Source organism: Lethenteron reissneri, chromosome 11 (genome assembly GCF_015708825.2).
Source record: "Lethenteron reissneri isolate LAM-NWPU_2019-01 chromosome 11, ASM1570882v1, whole genome shotgun sequence".
In the NCBI taxonomy this organism is placed as follows: domain Eukaryota; kingdom Metazoa; phylum Chordata; class Hyperoartia; order Petromyzontiformes; family Petromyzontidae; genus Lethenteron; species Lethenteron reissneri.
In genome coordinates, this window is record NC_083789.1 from 11619122 (window position 1) to 11636945 (window position 17824).

General features: G+C 54.3%; 1 protein-coding gene across 3 annotated transcripts in view; it reads right to left on the minus strand.

Moving 5' to 3' along the window:
- The window catches only part of LOC133341462 (ras guanyl-releasing protein 3-like), a 96668-nt gene that overhangs the window by 58039 nt on the left and 20805 nt on the right, over nt 1-17824 (minus strand). The window contains exon 1 of one of the 3 annotated variants that reach the window (XM_061550118.1): nt 5550-5658. The exons of 1 other annotated variant lie outside the window; for it this stretch is intronic. The gene's annotated coding sequence lies outside the window, so the exon portion shown is untranslated. Of the gene's footprint in view, nt 1-5549; nt 5659-17824 lie in introns of those variants that run through there. One more of the 3 variants, XM_061550119.1, reaches the window with a different exon arrangement.

Below are 17824 nucleotides of genomic sequence, written 5' to 3' on the forward strand. Positions count from 1 at the left end.
GACCTACAAGAACCTTAATCCGACCCTGACATCACCCCCAATCAATCACAGGGTCCGTCATCTCCTACGCACCTTGCAAGGTCCACTCTGAGACAATAGCGTGGTGACTTGAGTTCTGAGACAATAGCGTGGCCTCTTGAGTTCTGAGACAATCGCTTCTTCCCCCTGTCTCTCCGACGTGCTGGGGCAGTGCCCTGGGCAGGAGTCCCGAGGAGTGCATCGCAAATTTCCCGAGCGAGGGCGCACAGGTGAGCGAGACGCACAGGTGTCGAACCCGTCCCTCCCGCGTCCGCATCTTGTCGCGTGCAGTTCTGGTAATCCTTATTGACACTTAATTATTATGTTCACATATATAAGGGTAGAGCCACGACACGTGTGTTCTCTCTGTGCATCGAACACAAGTCCGTGTGGTTACTGCAGACTTGATTCCTTGCAAGAGGTGCCCGTTTGGTGTTTGAACATCTCACCGCTTGCTTTGATTGCCAGAGAGGGTAAAACCTACTCTTATTTAACAAGGAACTTCGTTGGCGGTGGGGCTTTACACGTGCAAGCTCTCGACCGCCACGTGATCATCGATCGCCCCCTCTCCTGAGCGCAGCGGTCACCCCTCGTGACGGCGCCTCTCCCGACCCCAGCGCATCCGTCAACAGCGCCCGTGGCGCCCCAGAGGAGAGGCGGTCACGATCGGCGACCTTCGGGCAATGGCCCTTCGTCGTAGCGCATAGATCAACAACGACCACGCGACATCTCCCTTCGATCTCTCTCTCTCTTCTCTCCTCTCTCGTCTTTCGAGGTGCGTTCGTGTATTTCACCGTGTGCTACGAACGACGAGGGGGCGGGGGGGACGTTGGTCGTCATTGTCTTGCTGTTGGGCTGCTGCTGCTGCTGCTGCTCACACGGTCACAATCTCCTTCTGGGAACGCGTCCCGCCCGCCCGCCCGGCACCACGACGCGACACGCGCGCGGTGCTGGCAGAGTCGCGTGTCAAGGCGCAGCAAGGATACCCCACACACACACACAGCTATACCCCCACACACACACACACAGCTATACCCCCCCCCCCCACACACACACAGCTATACACACACACACAGCTATACCCCCCCCACACACACACACAGCTATACCCCCCCCCCCACACACACAGCTATACCCCCCCCCCACACACACACAACTATACCCCCCCCCCACACACAGCTTTACCCCCACACACACACAGCTATACCCCCACACACACACACAGCTATACCCCCCCCCACACACACACACACAGCTATACCCCCACACACACACACACAGCTATACCCCCCCCACACACACACAGCTATACACACACACACAGCTATACCCCCCCCCCCCACACACACACACAGCTATACCCCCCCCCACACACACACAGCTATACCCCCCCCACACACACACAACTATACCCCCCCCCACACACAGCTATACCCCCACACACACACAGCTATACCCCCCCCCCCCACACACACACAACTATACCCCCCCCCCCCACACACAGCTATACCCCCACACACACACAGCTATACCCCCCCCCACACACAGCTATACCCCCCCCCCCACACACAGCTATACCCCCCCCCCCACACACACACAACTATACCCCCCCCCCACACACAGCTATACCCCCACACACACACAGCTATACCCCCCCCACACACACACAACTATACCCCCCCCCCCCACACACAGCTATACCCCCCCCCCCACACACAGCTATACCCCCCCCCACACACACACACAACTATACCCCCCCCCCACACACAGCTATACCCCCACACACACACAGCTATACCCCCCCCCCCACACACACACACAGCTATACCCCCACACACACACACACAGCTATACCCCCCCCCCACACACACACAGCTATACACACACACACAGCTATACCCCCCCCACACACAGCTATACCCCCACACACACACAGCTATACCCCCCCCCCCCCACACACAGCTATACCCCCACACACACACAGCTATACCCCCCCCCCACACACACACACACAGCTATACCCCCACACACACACACACAGCTATACCCCCCCCACACACACACAGCTATACACACACACACAGCTATACCCCCCCCACACACACACACAGCTATACCCCCCCCCCCACACACACACAGCTATACCCCCACACACACACAACTATACCCCCCCCACACACACAGCTATACCCCCACACACACACAGCTATACCCCCCCCCCACACACACACAACTATACCCCCCCCCCCACACACAGCTATACCCCCCCCCCCACACACACACACAGCTATACCCCCACACACACACACACAGCTATACCCCCCCCCACACACACACAGCTATACACACACACAGCTATACCCCCCCCACACACACACACAGCTATACCCCCCCACACACACACACAGCTATACCCCGCCCCCCACACACACACAACTATACCCCCCCCCCACACACTATACCCCCCCACACACACAGCTATACCCCCACACACACACACAGCTATACCCCCCCCCCCCACACACACACACAGCTATACCCCCACACACACACACACAGCTATACCCCCCCCCCCACACACACAGCTATACCCCCACACACACACACACAGATATACCCCCCCCCCCCACACACACACACACAAAGCTCACCCGCGTGGCCTCAGCAGACTGTTTGGGGGGCAACGTGGTGGTCGCGATCGCCTGTGAAGGCCAAGAGGGGGTGGGTGGCCAGAACCACCCCCGGCCGCCTTTGTCTCTCTAAGTGGCGACGTTTACACATCGCAGCAGTCACTCGTTTGAGGCTGAGTCGACGTAGGGGAGGCCCGGGAGCGGTTCAGATAGTCTTCATCGGTGTTGGCGGTGGCCGTCTGCGGGAATCGAACTCAGGTCGCAACGTGCTCTCAGCGCTGACTGCTACACTACCCCAACACACACACACACAAAGATCCCCCGTATAGACGAAACAGACGTAACAGACTGTTGGGGCAAGTGCTGTAAGCGAGCACCTATGAAGGCCGGCACGGTACACGAGGGGGTGGGTGGCCAACACCACGCCCGGCCGCCTTTGTCTCCCCAGTGGCGATGTTAACACACCGCACCAGCTACTCATTTGAGACTGAACCGACCTAGGGGAGGCCCAGGAACGGTTCAGATAATCGTCACCTGTGTTGGCCGTGAGCGAGAATCGAACTCGGGTCGGCAGATTCGTAGCGCAGCGCGCTAACCGCTACACCACCACTCCCCACACACAGTACACACACACAGCACACACACAGTACACACACACAGCACACACGCACAGTACACACACAGTACACACACAGCACACACAGCACGCACACACAGTACACACACAGCACACACACAGTACACGCACACTACACGCATGTGCACGTGGGAGTCAGTTCAAGACGCCTGTGACAACAGGTCCTGCGACATACCAAAGAAGCCGCGCCTGGGTATGTTGGTTTGTTCCCCCAGCGTTCGGTGAGCGAGGGTGTTGAGCGGCACGAGGTCTCGGGGGGGGCGCGAGGGGGGCGCGGGGTGTTCCCCCCGCCGTGACTCCCGCACGGAGCTCCGCACGCAGGCACCTTGCACCCAAAGTGCATCGACCGCGCTGCTGTTATTTCCCGTCGTCATCATCGCTGTTGTCGTCTTCGTCGTTTTAAAAAACAACAACAAAAAAGCTTTCAACGGTGCGCGGTGTCGAGGCGACTAAAAATAAACCGCTTCGCTTCCCAACGGGGCTGCCGTGGCACCAGCGTGGTGAGCCAGACCCCAGCCGTGACACCAGCGTGGTGAGCCAGACCCCAGCGGGGGCACCAGCGTGGTGAGCCAAATCCCAGGTGGGGCGCCAGCGTGGTGAGCCGGACCCCAACGGGGCTGCCGTGGCACCAGCGTGGTGAGCCAGACCACAGCTGGGGCACCAGCGTGGTGAGCCAGACCCCAACGGGGCTGCCATTACACCAGCGTGGTGAGCCGGACCCCAGCGGGGCTGCCGTGGCACCAGCGTGGTGAGACAGATCTCAGCCGGGGCACCAGCGTGGTGAACCGGACCCCATCGACCGGACGAATCCCTCGACCCGGGTCGCGTGCGGCGAGCCCGGCGCCCCCGCAGTCGCACGCGGCCCTCGCCCCCCGCGGTTATTATTGGGCCGAGCTATTTTAGATTCGATGACTAAAAAAAAAATCTCCCCTCCCCACCAGCACCACCTGAACGCCTCTCGGCAAAACCGCGCGCGCCTTGTTGGGCATCCTCTACGAAGTTTTTATTCCAGCTGTGATCCTATGATAATGATAATAATTATTGACACTGTGTGTCATGTCATGCCATGAGACGATCGATCAGAGAACTACATCCAAAATCCCTTCAAGTGACCTCTGCCATGCCACACACGAGGAGTGCTTCACTTTCCCCGCTACAGAGACATCATTGTCGCGTGCCAGTCAAACCGGTGCTTCTTTTGCATTCTCGGCAGCTGGAATTTAGCCGCATTAATTGAAAACCAGGCTGAGACTATCAACTTTCTGCACTTGAGAACCCAGTTTAATACCTATTCAGTCTAGGTGAGTCCGTGGGTCTCTACGTGCGTTTATGGGTCTCTGTGTGAGTCTATGGGTCTCTATGTTAATTTATGGGTCTCTATGTGAGTCTATGGGTCTCTATGCGAGTCTATGGGTCTCCGTAAGTATCTGGGTATCTGTGCGAGTCTCTGGATCTTTGTGTGAGTCACGGGATCTCTGTGTGAGTCTGTGGGTCTCCGTGAGTTTCTGGGTCTCTGTGTGATACTCTGGGTCACCACACGAGTCTCTGGGTCTTCGTGAGAGTCTATGGTCTCTGTGTGAGTCTATGCGTCTCGATGTAAGTCACTGGTGACGTTGCTGAGGCGATTAACTCAATACACACGCGAGAGTCCGGTTCAATCACGGTGGGCGACTGAAACCTGGATTCGAACCCAGCGGTGCCGGCTCAACATCCCAAGTGTGAACGTCACCTCAGTAAAACCTCGGACTCTACATCAGCGGGTAAAGGCCCCGTTGGGCTTAGCGGCTCCGCTGCAAAGACGACCGCAGCCCAAGGCCATCGGGGTCGGTGTCAGTTGCAGGACATTGCAGGCTGGGAATGTGCAGAGTAACGATCCAAAAAAAACCCAGTGTGTTTACAAAATCAAACCGAGGACCCAGTAAACAAACCGCAGTGACACGCTCTGCACGTTCGGTCACTCTTTGGCGTTCGGCGTTTGTTGTTAGCAAACAATAAAACACAAATTTGTGTTGTTATCCGTGTGAAACCCGAGCCACCGCGACGGCGCTCCCCGCCAGCCCCAGCCGCGTCTCGACAACACTGGACGACTCCGACACGGCGCCTCGCCTCGTATGCGGGCGGAGGAGGCCCACACGCCTGCCCGCCCGGCCGGCCGCAGAAGAGCCGCGTAGCTCCGCAACGGGCACCGACGCACAAGCACCTCGCGGGCGGAGAGAAGCGCCCGCGGGTAGAGGGGGAGGCGAGGCCACCGCACCGGCACTCACCCCGTCCTACCCTCCCTGCCTCCTCCTCGTCGTCGTAGTCGCCGCAGCGTGTGCCGACGGACGGCTCGAGGCGCACGAGCCGCTCCTGAGATGGGCACCGACGGACGGGAGCAGCTGCCGCCCGGCGCGGTCAGAGCCCGGGCTGCCGCAGCCCGGGGTGGGTGGGGTGGGTGGGTGGGATGGGTGGGGTGGGGACGCTTGCTGCCCTTCGCGGCCGCGCTGTTTGTTACTGAGTTCAGCCGGGATGGGGCGGGTGGAGGGGGGCCGGCCTCACGCGCTCCGCGCCCCACGGCGCACCTGTTGCGCAAGGGGGGGGGGGGGGGGCGGCGATGGGAACTGCGGCCCCGCTCCGGTTCCTGGGAACGGAGGCGGCCGTGCCGAGAGGGTCCGGTGGATTATTGGAATTGAGACGGAGAGTTTGTGTGTTTTGCCGTTTAACTTTTGTTGTGTCTCCTCTCTCATGTTCTTGCCCCTCCTACTCATCTCCTCCCCTTCTCCTCCTCCTCCTGGTGCTCTTTCTCTCACCCTCCCCTCCCTGCCGTTATCCTCTCGCCCCCACCCTCCCCCGGCATCTCAGAAGCGCAGTGAGGGCCTCCGTTTTGCCACCTCTAGAATGACTTAAGCGGGTGTTGGGGCCAGATTGTGATCGTTATGTAAGGAACGTATTACAGGGTGCGATTTATCCGAGGGATTAAACACAGCATGCCTGTTGTTATACTTGCATAAAATGTATTAAACTCGCGTAAATAAGATTCAATATTTCCTCGCCAATTTTTTAACTCTCTCCTTCTTCTCTCAAGTGGCTCAGAGGTCAAAGGTCAGAGCGCTGAGCAGGCACCGCTGGTTCCTGGATTCGAATCCAGGCCAGTGGCTTGTGACCGTGGGCTAAACCCGGTGCTCAAGTGTCATGAGTCAAAACCATTTTCCATAAAACAATATTTGACCACGTAACGCCCACTGAGCTATGTAGCTCTTTTTCAGAAGTGACCCGGCCACAAATGAAAGCTCAATGTAGCGGCTTATCACGTGAATATTTATTGCAGACAAATACTCCAAACGCATGTTGATTCTAAATGTGGAGGGAGAAACCAGAGGGCCCGGAGAAAAATCCACACGACCAGAGGGAGAGAGAGACACGCAAAGCCAAAATATGCAGGTGTCAGGGTCAAGATCAAACCCACGACCTCCTGTATACCAGGCGATGTAGATAACATCTGAATGCCTCAGCCCGGTCACAAATGACTGCATAAAAAAACCCCATCACATTCAATTTGCTTCTTCACTGATTTTCACTAAATTGCAGCTCTGAAAATTATAAATGTCCTCCCTGTTACTCTGAGTGAGTGGGAGATGCTGCTCTCAGAGGTGCTACTGTGGGCCGGCCGTTCACGTCTCGTGACGCGACAGCCCAATGAGGATTACACTCAGGGAACTGACCAAAACAAATCGTTAAAACACAAAACTCAAAACACAATATGGGTAAGTCAATTGTGAAAATGTCATCACCCTAAATCAGTGAACTTCACTAATTTTCAGATTGGGGGGGGCACTTTGACCGATAAGACATCATCAGTGTGAGGGGGGCCTCCACACATTTGAATCCATTGGGGGATTGACAGCGCGATGGGGGGCATCAGGGGCTACACTAAAGGCCATCAGGGGCCGCCAGGGGCCCGCGGGCCTTGTAGTGAAGAACGCTGCTTGGAATAATTCACTTTTTATTGAAAAAAGGCTTCCAATTGAAATAGAAGATAAAATGTGTTTAAATATATATTTTTTAAACTAAAATAAAACTATTTCAGAAGTGACCTGGCCACAAATGATAGGTCAACAAAGTGGCTTATCACGTTGACATTTATATCAGCCAAACACTCTAAACCCACGTTGATTCTAAATGTGAAGGGAAAAATCGGAGGACCCGGAGAAAAATCCACACGACCACGGGGAGAGACACACCGCAAATTCCAAATATACAGCAAGCGTCAGGGTTGCGATCGAACCGACGGCCTTCTGTATACCAGGCGAGGCAGTTAACATCTCCTAGCCACCGCGGCGCCCCTAAAAGGGGGGCAAAAAAGCAGACGGGCAGTGAGAATTGCACGGTTTGGTACCCCTCACTCCGGAAGCCCCAACAAGAAACAGCGCCTGACACCGGCGTCCCGGTTTTTGGTTCAGGGAAACGAACCCCATGACCTTCCCCCCCCCAAAAAAAAATAAACCCCATCTCCATCGCTCACGCATCACCGTCCGTGCGTGCGCGCGCGTCAGCCCGAAATCCCCTTTGCAAATTTGTCTCCGGGGCCTTGCCAATTAGCGAACGTGGGGGGGGGGGGCACTCTGATCAGCGCGAGCCCCGGCACCCTAAGCGTTACCGCTTCCCCACGCGATTGAATTCGCTATTGCCGGTGTGCGGCGGCGCACGCGCCGGTCGCCCACGCATCAGGATGGAACGCGGCGAACCCCCCCCCCCCCCCCCCCCCCCCCACGTCTGCAGCTGCATAAACAGGGGGGCGAGTGATTCGCGCACCAAGGTCGGCGGTCCGGGCTCCGCGAGGAAATTAAAGTGGGGCCACCGCCCGCCCGCTCGCCCGCCCGAGCCCTGTCCTGTCCGGCGTTAATCGCGCAAGGCCCGGAGATGGCGCCGCACGGGGATTGCGGCTGTCGCGACCGCGAGCGAGGGACCGACCGACTGAGCGAGCGACACCTTCGTAGCCCCGCTTCCGACGTTTGGCGCCGGAACCGAAAAGGAAGGGTCGGCTCGGGGCGAGCGCTCAGGGGCGCCGATTCCTCGCTCCGTATTTTCCGCAACGCCGCTCAGCTAGGAGGGATTTATCGAGCGTAAGGCACTACCAATAGCGTACAGGATACCGCCTATCCGTAATCATCCCACATCCCTGTAATTTCATAAATAGAGCATCGTAAAATTTAAAAATTTAAAAATAATATATAAAACGCATGGAGTCGGCGCCGTGCTTGTCAGAGCGGTCGGAGGTGGCGTGCACAAAATCATTCCCGGATCAGCGCTCCGGACTGTTCCAGCTGAAGTTCAGCGCTGGGTGCGAGACTCCGTGTGCGCTCGGCTGCTTGTCAATCCACTGCTGGATGAGGGCCACCCGCCCCACCACCCCCAAACACCGTGCAGGTCTTTGGGGTCATTTGAAACATACTTCACCATGCTGGCGAGTGCGGGTTCGTGAAGGAGGAGCCCAGAACGGCGTTGATTAAAACAGTTGGCTACGCACGGTGCGAAAGAAGTTAAAACATACACACATGTTAATTAACCGCCCCCATCACTACAACGCATTTTTCCCCCCTGGGTTACAAAAGGAAGCAAATGTATAATCACTGCGAGGTGGCATTGAGGCTGCAGGTAGTGGCAGTAAAAATAATAATAATAATAAGCACATCACAAGTCGTGTTATTTTTATGATTTTACTGCCGTCATACCGTGCAGTATATTTGTATTTTTATCACAAATTCCCTCCCTCTCTCTCTCCCGGGGACCTTGTGTGTGGCCTCTTGTGAGGGCGCTGGCGTCAGACCGGGCATCAACCCCCATCCCTCCCACCTTTCCCCAATCTCACTCATCCCAGTCATCGCCATACATCCGACCGATCGCACAAAAAAATCACCCATCCCGCTGGCACCATTCATCTCACCCATGCCAACCATCACCATCATTCTCACCCATCCCATTCATACCAAACCTGCTCGGGCCCTCCCACGTGGGCCCTAACCCATCAGGAGGTCCAGCGTCCCTCGAACCCTCCACGGCCACCACCCCCAAACAGTCACAGGGCCCGTCATCCCATATCCACATTGCAAGGTCACTCTTGTAACTCAGACGATCGCATGGCTTCTTTTTCGTTCTCACACGGCTGAACGAAATAAACTTGAAACCCTCTGAACGCAGCACAGCAAGATGTGGACAGAGAGGACGTGCGCATTTAACTCGCGCCCTTACCTGTTTTGCATGCCAGCACAATTGTCGCTTCTACGGCCGTGCAATGTTTCTGAAATTTAATGGTGCAATTATGCTATGATCAGTCTAAACATGATCTACCCGAGTCGACTTACGTTACAGGGCGTTTCTGATTCGACGTTGATTCATGTTGGTGCAGCAGTTTCCACGCATCGCGTGACGGACGCGGTTGTTTTTCGTCTGCTTCGCTTTTGTTATTTCGATGACCCGGGTCAGCCTTGCAAAATGAGACCTCTATCCTGGTCTCTTGATTTCTCACGTGGGGTGGATGGGGGCGGGTGGTCAATCAGAGTGGCCGGCAAGGGCCCAACTCCGTGAGGGTCACTGATCGTGTGCGAGGAGTGGTGCATGAACAATTGCGGATGGGGGAAAAAAGAGACACAGAGACAGGCACGCAGAGGGACACAGACACACAAGAGAGACACAGAGATAGACACATAGAGGGACACTGAGAAAAATGAAAAGAGAAACAGCGAAATGTATAGAGACACAATGAGACAAACACTAAGATACATACGCGCCTAGAGATGGAGAGAAACACGGAAACACAGAGAGACATCTAGACTGACACAGAGACACAGAGAGACACACACAGAGACACAGAGATACACCATAAATGGGCAGATACTGCTTGCCGCCATTATTATTTTTTCGTCCATTCCACCAAGCATGATGAGGCCATTCCTGGTCCCACCACACTCCCCACACTCCCTCTACTCCCCCCCAGTGCCAACCCGAAACACAACGCCCAATATTCTCCAACACTCCTCCCACTCCTCACCCTCCCAACTCTAATCATGCCTCATCCCTCCGCGAGCATCGTTCCTCTGACCGCACGCCGATTGATCGTCAAGGCCGAGCAATCGCAACCCACGAGTTATATTTGGGGCGAAAGAAAGCGTGTGCTTTGAGACACCGGTATCGCGGGTTACACGGGTTCAACGTCGGCCGCGTGAAAATAACAACAGTGAGCTGGTGCTATGTTCTATCTCATATCGACACAATCGAAGGGCACCCTCACTGGCAGCTGTCCCTGTGCGGCACGAGGTGTACCCGACACCCAGCCTGCAAGTGGGCATCAGTCTGCCAGTTGGGTGGGGGGGGGGGTGTTGGGCGGGGGGGTCATGATGTGCACGATCGCAATTGAGTAACAATCCTCCGGCTACATTTGGTGGGGATGGCGAGGGCGAGAGAGGAGGAAGTCCATCTCAGCCACAACGGCCACAACGAGCGTCACCAGAAAACCGCCGTGGATCCCTCCCGCTCACGGTTCCTAGAAAGCGCCCTTACAACAGAGCCCGCTTACGGTAACTCAACACCCCGAACTCTGAGAGGGCTGGCAGGGAAAAAAAAAGGGAAAAAACGAATTAATTTGCGGAGAATTGTCTCCGTGGAAATGAGGCGGCCGGACGTTCCGTTGCTTCGTAGAGCGTCGTTTCGCAACCCCCACCCCCTCCAGGGGTCCGTGTCGCCTGCGGGAAACGAGGCGAGTTTGTGCGTCAGGGTGCCATCGGTGCCCGCGCCCAGCTGGTGGTTTGCATCTCGCCCACTGTGACGAGTTGTCACATCTTAGACTCTCTCTTCCTCTTTCCGTGGCAGAGCCACTGGTAAAGGGCTGTGAGTTTATTGTCATCTGCGTATACTCGATGCTTCGGGCAGCCACCACTAGCGGCCGATATTTTCACCGCAGTGAATCGAACGGCGACATTGGCTCGTGACAATTCACCGAATCGACGGGCAGACAAGCGGTGACATATTACGCAGATATTTAAATAATCGACCGCATCAGCTGCCAAACACGAGGCCATACCTGGCCACATCTTCACGAGGAGCACGACCGGGGCCTCATGTCAGCTTGGGACGAAACAGATTTTCGCGCCCGGCACACCACATCCAGTATACGCCTCACCATGGCCGCGGCTGCAGGTCACGCGCCACCTGCTCCGGTTGGGTTTACTTCGAACCCACCGATGATTCTGATGAGGGATAGCTAAATGTCCCCGGTATGCGGCTGCAACTCACACGACTTCCACTCTATGGAATTCCCTTCCTCGCCCGATAAAGGGATCTCCCTGAACGTCCAGAAATGCAAAAACAAAAATCACTTAAAACGTCTGACCTGTTCTGTCTGGCTTTCACATTTGATTTCATATTATATATGTAAAAGTCAAAAATTGTGGGTTTGTGGGTTTGTGTGTGGTCACCCGCTTGGCTCTCCAACGGCGGGGTTTATGTAAATAGCCAGGCACCACGCCGTAAGCCCCGCGGTCAGCAAGCGCTATTCCTTTTTCACATCCGTCAACTTTAAATTAGTTTAATTAGCGATTTACTGCGATTTTTGTGCGCTTTGCTTTTACTTATTTATTTATGACGCGTGCACGGCCATACCAACTCACGCGACTTTGGTGGGGGAGGAGGGGGGGGCAACCATGCCAAGTCGCATGCCTTCGGTGGGAGTGAGGGTCGCGTTAAAAATTATATAAAAATACACTAAACGCTCAGGTAAATTATTCACTGTCTCATGTCCCCCCCACCACGATGCATACAGTTATTACTACTATACAGTCGGTAGATGCTACCACTATAGGCCGTAGATATTACTGCAGAGCGGCCGGGGACATCGTGCCTGGGAGGGGCAGGGGTGGCAGCCCAGCCCCAGACTGCCAAGGTGCCACTTCAGCCGGCTGGACAATCTAAGCGAGGCCGAAGGCTCTGCATGGGACTAGACCTCACCACGCCACTGTGTACTTTTTGCTATAGAGTCAATAAATACTGCTATCGAGTCAGCATGTACTACTGTAGTGAGAGCAGGTACCACCACAGTCGGTATGCACTGCTGTAGTGATAGCAGGTACCACCACAGTCAGTATGCACTGCTGTTATCAAAGGTACCACCACAGTATGCACTGCTGTAATCATAGCAGATAGCACCACAGTCGGTTTGCACTGCTGTTATCAAAGGTACCACCACAGTATCCACTGCTGTAATCATAGCAGGTACCACCACAGTATGCACTGCTGCAGTGAAAGCAGGTACCACCACAGTATGCACTGCTGTAATCATAGCAAGTACCACCAGAGTATGCACTGCTGTCATCATAGCAGGTTCCACCACAGTCAGTACGCACTGCTGTTACATTTTAAAAATAAGTTTTGAAATACTTTTAAGATCCGGGCAATGCTGGGTACTTCCTGCTAGTACTCAATAAATGTGACAACACGTACATTCGTGGATCAATCCAATTACTATTTTAATTGCATGCAGTGCCAGATTAAGCTAGTGCGGGTTCTGTAGCATATGTTATAAAGGGGCCCTAAATTTTAAAAAAACATTAATATTTTACTTGCATAGTTAAGTAATTGTATTTTTTTATTTGCTATACAGACAGATAATGCGACAAATCGCTAACCTTAAACACCCAGTCTTTCATAAAAGTCGAAGGCGGTATAGTACTATAGTAATAGAGCAAGTGCAGAATCACTGAACCGGAATTGATAGCTTGAAAGCATTTAGAGCGGGGCCCTTGAAAGTGCGGGGCCCGTAGCATATGCTACTTTTGACTACTAGGATAATCCGGCACTGATTACACGCTTTTAACATTTTAACGGAGGATAACAATGCATGGTAGGGGGGTGGAGCTTGTTTTTAAAGAAAGGTGCCTTTAAAAAAACAAATAAACTTTGATTGATCGGCGATCCGGGAAACATTCATTGCCCCAGCGTAAACCGACCACGCGCACCGCGGCCACACAAACTCCCCAGCGCCAGGGAGGAAGGGGGCAGTGACGGCGCCCCAAGGTCTCACCGCGATTCGGGCGAATCGTCGCTCGCCACTGGCGCCGCACGCCCACTCATCGACCTCGACGCCGTCCTCGTCTCGGGTCCCGCGAGGCGGGGGGGGGCCCTCGCGTGGTACCGCGACAGGGCGGGGACCGACCCGCGCAATGCGGGTGAGATTTTTGTGGGTTGGGTGGGATGAACGGCATGAGCGGTATGAGTGGGATTTTGAGTGGGAATGGCGGTGATGGTTGGCATGGGTGGGATGAATGTTAAGAGTGGGATGGGGCATTTTTGGTGCAATGGGTCAGATAGATGGTGATGGGTGGGATGAGTGAGATTCCTGAAATGGGTGGGATGGCTGTGATGGGTGAGATGGATGGTGATGGATGAGATGGATAGTGATGGGTGGGATGAGTGAGATTGCTGAAATGGGTGGGATGGGTGTGATGGGTGAGATGGATGGTGATGGGTGGGATGGATGGTGATGGATGGCGATATGTGAGTTGGATGGGGTGGACTGCCCTGGCACCGCACATGTCACTTGTCTCCTTTTTAATTGATTCCATCTGAATTGATGTAAAATGTAAAAAAAAAATAACTAAGCAACTTGTTTATGTTTTTATAAAATACTTTTTAAAAAATGTTCTTACGTATTTTATTTAAAATAACGTTATTCTTATTTTTATTTGATGCATAAACTATTTCTTTTGTAATCGAATACTTTTGGCGGAGCAGTGCCCTAAGGACCCATACGCACGAGCCGCCATCGTCGTCTTGACCTTTCTGACCTTCGGGGGCAGAACACAAGAGCCCGCGCCATTTACCTCTCAGGGGGAATCTCACGCCAGCCACTTTACCGGGAGACGGGCCGATCCGTGCCGATCCGTGCCGATCAGTAATGACTCCCAGCGTCGTTGACTCGAGACCCTGACACGCGGAAGGCACCGACTTGCGCTACGCGTGATTCACTGCACGAATTCTCCACGTGCTATAAATCGATCTGTATTATTATTATACGAACCATACAGTAAATCCACTTTGGGCTGTGCTCTTTCAACGGTGATGGAGGAACAGCAAAACCACGCAAACTCTCTCTGCTGAAGCACTCAAGTGGCTAACACCACTTCTACATTGGCATTTAGGTGCTGAACATATTGACATAGAAAATAATAATTATTGTTGTTGTTATACAGGCTTGATGGGCAGTGGTGGTGCTAGGCGTAAGAGCATCAAGCAATGGTGTAAGGCCCCAGAGAGCTCAAGGGGACTCCGTATTCAAGGTAAAAATATCAGCTTAATTTCGAATCCCGAATAAACAAAACACGATGATTTTGTTTTTTTACGCTGATTCCGCTGAAAATTTTACGCTGGAAATTTTACACTGAAAATTTTACGTTGATTCACATTACAGGTAAATTAACATGGCTCATATATTCCACATTTGCAGCGCGCTTCTCTCTTAACCACTTCTAATATCCTCATCTCACTGCATACGTATCTCACTCAGATTTTAGAAATTCAAATTGTGTGGGGGGGGGGGACAAGGAGTGGGTGCTCAGACATAATTTCTTCTAAGGGCTCCATAAAAGGCCCGGAGCGACTGCTGCTACCTCAATATAATTCAATGATTTGATCTTCCCCATCGGCCTTCTGTAGCCGCGTGCATCCAGGACGTGCTGCAGGTCCTCCGCCACCATCGCTACACTTGCTGGAGCCCAGCTCCTGTGTTACGCCTGAGGCTGTGCACGTGGATTGTTCACGCGGTTTGTTGACGCGGTTTGTTCACGCGGTTTGTTCACGCGGTTTCGTTTATGCTGTTTGTTTACACGGCTTGTGTACACGGTTCATTTACACGTTGCTAATCCCACTTGTGCTAAAGCTACCGCGTGGGATTCGTGTCAATAATTCGTTTGTTGCTTTTGCTCTGCTTAGTTGGCACGCGCTCACTCGCCCTGCATTGTCCTGCCGCTGCCGCCACTGCCGACGTGGTCCTGGGTCCGACAACGGAGCCGCTTCACTGCCTCAAGTCTCTGAGTGACCCCGCACGTTTGGCTCGCTCGCTCGCTTGTTAACCTTTGTGGGCTCTCGCGAGATTCGTCACGGCCGTCCGTGGCTCTCTCTCGCTCCGGCGGCGGGGAGGACAGTCCTCGCGATCGTTACCGCAAGTGCCGCTTATTTCACCTCTTGTTTTTTTTTCTCCCCGTCATGAAACGGGCACCTCCAAAGGTCGAGCTTTGAGCCCGGAGGGATCCCCGACGCGCTGCCGACGTCAAAGCGCAGCAACTACAGACCGGAGCGGCGGCCGTGGCGGCCCGAGGGGGGCAGCCCGAGGAAGCCCCCCCCCCCACCCCCCACCCAGGTCCCCCGGCGCGAGCTCACGCGCTGCGCGTGGCACGACGCCGGCCACCAACGCGGTGCGCGGTCACTCGGAGGGGAAAGGTGACATCACGGGTCCAGTCGGCCAAGGTGGTTTTGCCACTCGTAGCAGGGGGGGTTTTCCGTTCTAAGCCCCGGCGGCCGCCCTGGTTAATACTGCGGGTGTGCGGCAGCCGCAAAATACCACGCGCCGTCTGGTCACTCGTACGTATGTACGTTGAATTTCTTTCGCACCCTACGTAGCCAGCCGTGCTAATCGTATTGGACGTTAAAGATCACCTTGTTTTTATTCAATGCAAGTCGGCCACCGTGTACCGGCGTTACGGTCCACATTTGACGAATTCGAAAAATGACACCACAAATTACTCGACATGCGGTCATTGCCCCCTACTGGCAGTAGTTTGCCTGCTGGTAGGCCAGGTGCTGAGTCACCTTGTTGCCGCACAGGGACAGCTGCCACTGGGGGTGCCGTTTAAAATGCGTCGAGGTGTGATGAGATCAGCTGTGTATCGCTAGCAAAGCTCTCCGGGACGAGCCGACAAAAAAAACCCCAACATCATTGTTATTATTCATACGGTGACACGCGGTCACACCGACACATCACCCTTGCTGACGCAATCTCGCTCGATTCGAGACACGCATTAATTCCTCATCTGTTACAACTTGAATTGTTGCAGTCGCCAAGGAATATTGAGGCCTTTTGGGCACTTGCTCGGTCAACGACGATTTACCCGAAAAAGAATAAAATTAAAGCGCTATAAAACATATGCCCCCCCCCCTCTCCCGCGTGTCGTTCGGGCTAATTACCAACCTCGCAGACATTAAAATCTCCCCACCCCAAAATTAAACCCCGGCGGGCCCCCCCCCCGCCCCCGCAAGGCGCGACTGAGTGAGTGAGTGAGCGCTCACGTGACACAGCAACCGTCGTCCTTCGCCACCCCGCCAGCCGCTCGATGAATATTTCAGTGGCACCGGAGAGCGGTACGTTTCCCGCGCGACGGTGAGACACTTTGTCGCGCGATCATTTGTAATGGCCAGCTCGCTTCGTAAAAAAGACGCTTGTAGCTACGTGGGCTTTACCTGGTAATAAAATAATATTTTTTTTTCAAGAGATTTGTTTACATTTCCTCTGTAATTTGCACTTCTATCGTGTTTTTTTATATTGTTTGTTGTTGTCACGTTCTGACCTGCCCCCTTACTGGACATCTGTGAAAAAGAGCTTCACAGCTCATCGGATTCCTCCTGCAGCCTAAATACAGATTCTGATTCTGACCACGCCACGCCTGCCGCATCGTGCTTGCACCCCACTTCCACCACGCGTTGCCGGCACATTTCTCCGTGATGACGTAGTTAGCGGGGCATTGCTCCGTGATGACGTAGTTAGGGGGGCATTGCTCCGTGATGACGTAGTTAGGGGGCATTGCTCCGTGATGACGTAGTTAGTGGGGCATTGCTTCATGATGACGTAGTTAGTGGGGCATTGCTCCGTGATGACGTAGTTAGGGGGGCATTGCTCCGTGATGACGTAGTTAGGGGGCATTGCTTCGTGATGACGTAGTTAGGGGGGCATTGCTTCGTGATGACGTAGTTAGTGGGGCATTGCTCCAGGATGACGTAGTTAGGGGGGCATTGCTCCGTGATGACGTAGTTAGGGGGGCATTGCTCCGTGATGACGTAGTTAGGGGGCATTGCTCCGTGATGACGTAGTTAGTGGGGCATTGCTTCGTGATGACGTAGTTAGTGGGGCATTGCTCCAGGATGACGTAGTTAGTGGGGCATTGCTTCGTGATGACGTAGTTAGTGGGGCATTGCTCCAGGATGACGTAGTTAGGGGGGCATTGCTCCGTGATGACGTAGTTAGGGGGCATTGCTTCGTGATGACGTAGTTAGCGGGGCATTGCTTCGTGATGACGTAGTTAGGGGGGCATTGCTCCGTGATGACGTAGTTAGCGGGGCATTGCTTCGTGATGACGTAGTTAGTGGGGCATTGCTCCGTGATGACGTAGTTAGGGGGGCATTGCTTCGTGATGACGTAGTTAGTGGGGCATTGCTTCGTGATGACGTAGTTAGGGGGGCATTGCTCCGTGATGACGTAGTTAGGGGGCATTGCTCCGTGATGACGTAGTTAGTGGGGCAT